The sequence below is a fragment of the Octodon degus genome, unplaced genomic scaffold (genome assembly GCF_000260255.1).
Source record: "Octodon degus isolate 3935 unplaced genomic scaffold, OctDeg1.0 scaffold00063, whole genome shotgun sequence".
NCBI classification, from domain to species: Eukaryota; Metazoa; Chordata; class Mammalia; order Rodentia; family Octodontidae; genus Octodon; species Octodon degus.
In genome coordinates this window covers 10782045-10787803 of record NW_004524639.1, presented here as the reverse complement: position 1 = coordinate 10787803, position 5759 = coordinate 10782045, and the positions used below count along the sequence as shown (strand labels likewise).

The following is a 5759-nucleotide window of genomic DNA, read 5'->3' as shown; positions in this document are numbered from 1 at the left end:
TTTTTTGTTTAGTTTTGTCAGAGATGGGTATTCCATCATCATTCAAATATTGTAGGTGCATGAAATCAGCAAAGTAATTCAATATGGTCCAGTAGCCCATAATAGTAGTGGGTTATCTGCAGGACTGGCAATATCAGAAGTTGTTGACTTGAGCCTTTTAGAGAACAGCATATTAATATGGCTTTACTTTTTCTACCTTGTCTTTAGATTTTTCTTTTGGATGGTTAAGACCAAGATAACGCAAGACATATATAACAAAAAAATGAAACTTTTCATCTGGCAAGGTCAGTCAAATCTCCACAGGTTTACCCTGCAACCATATACAGCAGTTTGTAGATCCTTTGTGAGTGTCAGCCATCTGGATGAATCATGGCTGTTTCTTAACCAATTTGCTACCTTTGAAACCTTGAGAGACTGTTTTCTCTCTAGACAACTCTCCTTAGGCACACTATACATCTTCAACCACTTTCATCTGTGGTAGCACAATCTCCTTGATCAGAAAATTTGGGACACTACTGAGTTAGAGGATGTTACACTACAGGTTCTCTTTATATCCTGAGTCCCCACTGACCTTGAAGGGGTAGGGTCAAAATGTCTATCCTTGCAGCCCTTTTTATTCTGTAATTTTTTGGTCTGCAAACTTGAGTTGTTAACCCTCCAGAAGACAAGCTTAATTATATTATTACTGTAAGGCATAGGCAATTGAGCTTAACAACACTGTCTGAATATCAAACACATTAGGCATATCATGGAACAGGTATTTTCCATCAACCATTGATATTTTGAACTTAAAAAACCTATTGAATGTGAAAAAAATAAAAAATAATAATAGAACTAAAAATAAACAATTACAATTTTTTACACAAAATTAGAAATCTAACCATATACAACATTGTACCAGGACAGTCCTATGAATTTTTTTTCTTGTCTCTTATTTGCATTTATTACTTATTTTTCTTTCCTTTCTTTTTTTGCTGAGTTAAATCCACAGATTAATCCATGAAATTTTTAATTATCACTCAGAAAGAAGCATGCAAGTAGTCTTACAATCTACTTAAGTGTTTTCCGCAAATCTACTAACAGAACTCCTCTTTCCAGGAACTAAGCAGGTTTTCGGGCAGCTGCTTCTTCGTCAGCTCGGTTTGCATTAATTTCTGCAAGTGTTCCGCCAAACCGTGCTCATTGATGAGTTAGATGACCAGAGGCCGCTGGATGCTGAATCGACCCACAGTGCAGGCTTGGAGTGTGAATGAGACTGCCTGGGGCCCACTTGACCCTCATTAAACCCAGAGTGCAGGCCCAGCATGGAACCCTTCAGCATAACTCCCTGTGAAAAGGGTAGAGGCAAGACTCACACAGCTGATTCAGGAGCAGTACATCTTGCCAGAGTGACACAAAGGGTTCAACTCCAACAGCTGCAGCAGGAAGAAGTGTAGCACAGCAGTCAGACCTCAGCCAGATCCAAGCAACACCCATCTGGAGGAATCTGAACTTTGTAGATCTGAACCCTATGCTAAGGTAATAACTCTATCTAATCTCTACACCAAAAGTCAGAAGACAGTGGTATAAAAAATGACAGAGAAGAAACAAAATGCATCTCAGGCCCGAGTCCACGCAGTACAACTGCAGAAGACAATAACATAGAGGAAACTGGAAATCACACACCTGCAATCTCTGAAATAGTAGTGTTGAAAGTAAAGAAACAACTGCAGAAATGTATAGAAGAAATCGGATCAGAAATAATTTTTGAACTAAAAAATGCAGTGATAACTATAATCAAAGAATTACTAAGTACTTTTAAAGAATACACTGATAAAAAATAGAGCAGAATATAAAATGGTAGAACCCATGAATAAACAATATAGGAAATAAATACAATGTATGAATCAGATTTAAAGTGATATACAAGAAATTAAAACCTCAATCACAAGCTGGCAAAACCGTTTGAGGGAAAGTGAATATAGACTTTCTGACCTTAAAGACACCATTGCAGTTAGTGAAAAAGTAAGAAAAGATCTCTTTAAAACAACTAGGATGCAGGAAAAAGTAATTCAATACCTGCAAGACGATGCAAAGATGAACAATGTGAGACTAATAGGCATCAATGAGAAGGAAGGAGTCAATACAAATGATATAAAAAGAATATGGACAGAAGTAATAGCAGAAAACTTCCCAAATATGGGGCAACAATCTGACATTCACACAACCGAAGCATAGAGAACTGCAAATAGTATCAACCCAAAGAAAACCACACCCAGACACATAATAATCAAGATTCCAGATATTCAGCATAGGAACAGTATACTAAAATCCACTAAAGAAAAGAAACAGATCACATTTAAAGGAAAACCCCTCAGAATAATGGCAGATTTCTCTTCACAAACCAACAAGTCAAGAAGAGCATGGGGCAAAGAACTACAAGTCTTTTTTTTTTTTAATTTTATTTATTTGAGAGAGAGAGAGAGAGAGACAGAGAGAGAGACAGAGAGAGTGTGTGTGGTGTGTGTGGCCAGCTCAGCCCACCAGGGGGCGGGGCTGGCATGTGGTGCTGGGGGATTGAACCGCGGTCCCTAATGCTTTGCTAAGCCTGTTCTAAGCAGGTGCTTTAGACCACTGAGCCATCTCTCCAGCCCCGAACTACAAGTCTTGCAAGAAAATAAATTCCAACCCAGACTGATATATCCTGTAAAACTGTCTTTCAAGTATAATGGAGAATTGAAATACTTCCATGAAAAAAAACAACTAAAAATTTCATGATGACAAAGCCAATCCTACACCGACTACTAAATGATATTCTAGAGAGGGAACAAATTGATCACAGCCCCATGAATGTGAATGGAAAGTATCTACCAAATGGGCAAACAATTAAACACAGGGAGTAAGAGGTGTACAATAGTAGTCTTTCAGTTATCCTTTTGTGTACAGAATTAAAATATTTCCATCAGCACACTCTACAAATGGACTTCTCTTCCACCCTATGTGTCATGATTCCATCTGGGTCTACAGGGTGGATTTCAAAGAAATAGCTGTAGCTCAGTCCCACAAGTGACACCAGCCCACCAGTAACTGTCATGGTCATTATGCATTTCCACAACACACTAGAACTTTGTGTGATATCCTATCCTCAAACTGTTGGACGTGCTGGTCATTTATTTGTCATTCCAGTATTTATGTTATGTTTTACTCTTAGTACTTCTTTACTATCATAGAAACTTTTTCTTAGTTCAATTGTTTTTAAACACTTGATTTTCTGAATATTGCTTAATCTTAATTTTTGTTCTAAGATTTATAATATATCTTTGACTTACAATTTATTTAAAAACATTGTATGATATCTTCTTCTAGTATTAGAAACTTTAAAAAGTATATTTCCATTTTCTGTTGACCTTATATCACTTTTTCCCTGTCTTTTATACATGAATACACACACATATATATGAAAAAACACATATATAACCCAACATAAGACTGGTACTGTCCATAGAAATATTCCATGACCTTTAAATAAGGGTTCATCTGATGTATTTTGTATAGTCCTGCATAACTATCATATGGAGAGCTCTTTATTGTCTATTCTGGAGTATACTGCAACTTCTCTTTCCTTTTGAATTATGTTCTTGGTCATTTCCTATATGCTACTTCTGGAGGTATTAAAATATTTCAAGTTTGTATTACTAGAAAATCTTTTAGTTTTCAAAGGTATGTTTGCTAAGTATAAAATTCAAAAGTTACAGATCTTTTTTTTCTTTCAGTCCTTTAACTAGTCTAGTTTCTTATGCCCTTGGTCCTTTTTTTCTTTCTAATGTGGAATAAGATGCTATTTAATTTTGTTCTGCCATAGCTAATATTTTTATGTGTAAGTTTAATGATTTTTTTCTTTATAATAAGTTTTGGAGAATTTCATTTTTGTGTATCTTGGTATGATTTTATTTAAATTTCTTGTGGAAAATGGTTCATTTTTCTTGGAAATGCAGTATTGCAAGTTGAATTAAAAACAGAATGAAACAAAACAAAAAAATAAATAAATCTAAAAAAAACCAATGAAAACAAACCGTGCCCATTCATCATTTTGGGGAACAGCAATCTGCTGTCCCACGTTATATATAACAATCTGTCCTTCAGAGTTGTCCACAGTGATCTCTCTTCCAGAATGGGTCCATCTTATATGATTGAGAGCAGCATTACTCTCCACAGAAAGGCTGACATTTGGTAACTCTGTGTCATTGCTCAGATTCCATAAATCCGTTCTCCCCATGCTATCCACACAGGCAAGAAGGGCTGGGTGGGTGGGTGACCATATAACATTATAAATATAGTCTGAATTATCTTCAAATGAATACAGTGGCTTGTTATTCTTAGTTGTGCAAAGTTTTATTGTCCAGTCAAATGAAGATGTGACAAAAAGATATGAGAAGACTACTGCTCCAACAGCTGCACCACACTGGATACCAGTGATTGGTCCTTGGTGTCCCTCAGACAGCTCACTGATTCCAGCTTTGCTTCCATGGCAGGATGCTGTGTACGCAGAGTCTTCTTTACTCCTAACAACAGTGTTGTTGCCATCTCCCACAGGGAAGGACATAGATTTCACAGCTACTGCCTTTGACTGTCCTTGAACCAACTCCATGCTATCCTGCAGATGAGAAAGCATGTCCAGACTCCATTAGCAAAATCTTCTATCAGTAGTGTTGTTAATCAGATTAAGTGCATTATGTGTTCTGACAACATTTGCACAATAGACAGGGTATGTCTGTGCAGCAGCCGACAGTATTGTTCTTTGCACCAGAGTTCTTTTGTTGCTAGAGTTATCCTAAAGCACAGTTTGGCCTGAATATGTACACAACAACAAAATTTGGATGAAATTTTGCATACTTAGCAGACATCACAGCTGATTGGCAGTGTAACACAAACTCTGGGGTCTTTTTTTTATTTCATATTCCATGCAAGGGCCACACCATCAGGCTCATGAGGAGCATTTTCATTATTATTATAATAGGAATCCGCAATTGTGTTTACGAGATGATCTATCCAAACAACTAACAATGCTTTGACCATTCATCAAAAAATTGTCAATTTAATGATAGTTTAGCACTTGCTTGAATCTTTCCTTCTTTATCTTCCAGAGATCTCCCACTGTAGTCAAAGATGTTAATTTGTTCAAAAGGTGCTCTTTCTATAATTCATGTATAATGGTCAAAGAAACTTATAAATTCCTGAGTGTAAGATTTGTTGTTTCTCTTCTCCAGTCATCTCATGAAGGGGAGCTTTACCATCATTTTCTTCATCCTTTTTAGACGTTTTCTCTTCTTCAGACTCAGTAGGTGGCTTAGGAGTCACACATCGTCTTCTCCCTCTTCATCTTCTTTGGGTTGGGTCATCACTGGAATCTGAGTGTCCTTGGTATATGTGATGATTTCTCAAGGAAAAAAGTCAATTTGTGTAATTTTGGCCATTCCAAGATTAATTGGTTCTTGTCCCAAATCAAAATCTGAGCAAAGTGAAAAATTGATGGATCTGTATCCCAATGCAATATCCTAGATCCCACAGCACCATCTCCAGAGTCTTGGCTTTTAGTTTTGCTTGGTGGGCTCACAGATTTGGAGGATGGAGACATAGGAGGAGGGACAAAATGAGATTCTGGGGTTAGCCCCATGATTTGAAGCAAAACTTGAGTTTCTCTTCTTCTTCTTCTTCTTCTTCTTCTTCTTCTTCTTCTTCTTCTTCTTCTTCTTCTTCTTCTTCTTCTTCTTCTTCTTCTT

The 5759-nt window shown here is 36.8% G+C and overlaps 1 pseudogene; it reads right to left on the bottom strand.

Moving 5' to 3' along the window:
- The window catches only part of LOC101589026, an 8583-nt pseudogene that overhangs the window by 262 nt on the left and 2562 nt on the right, over positions 1–5759 (bottom strand).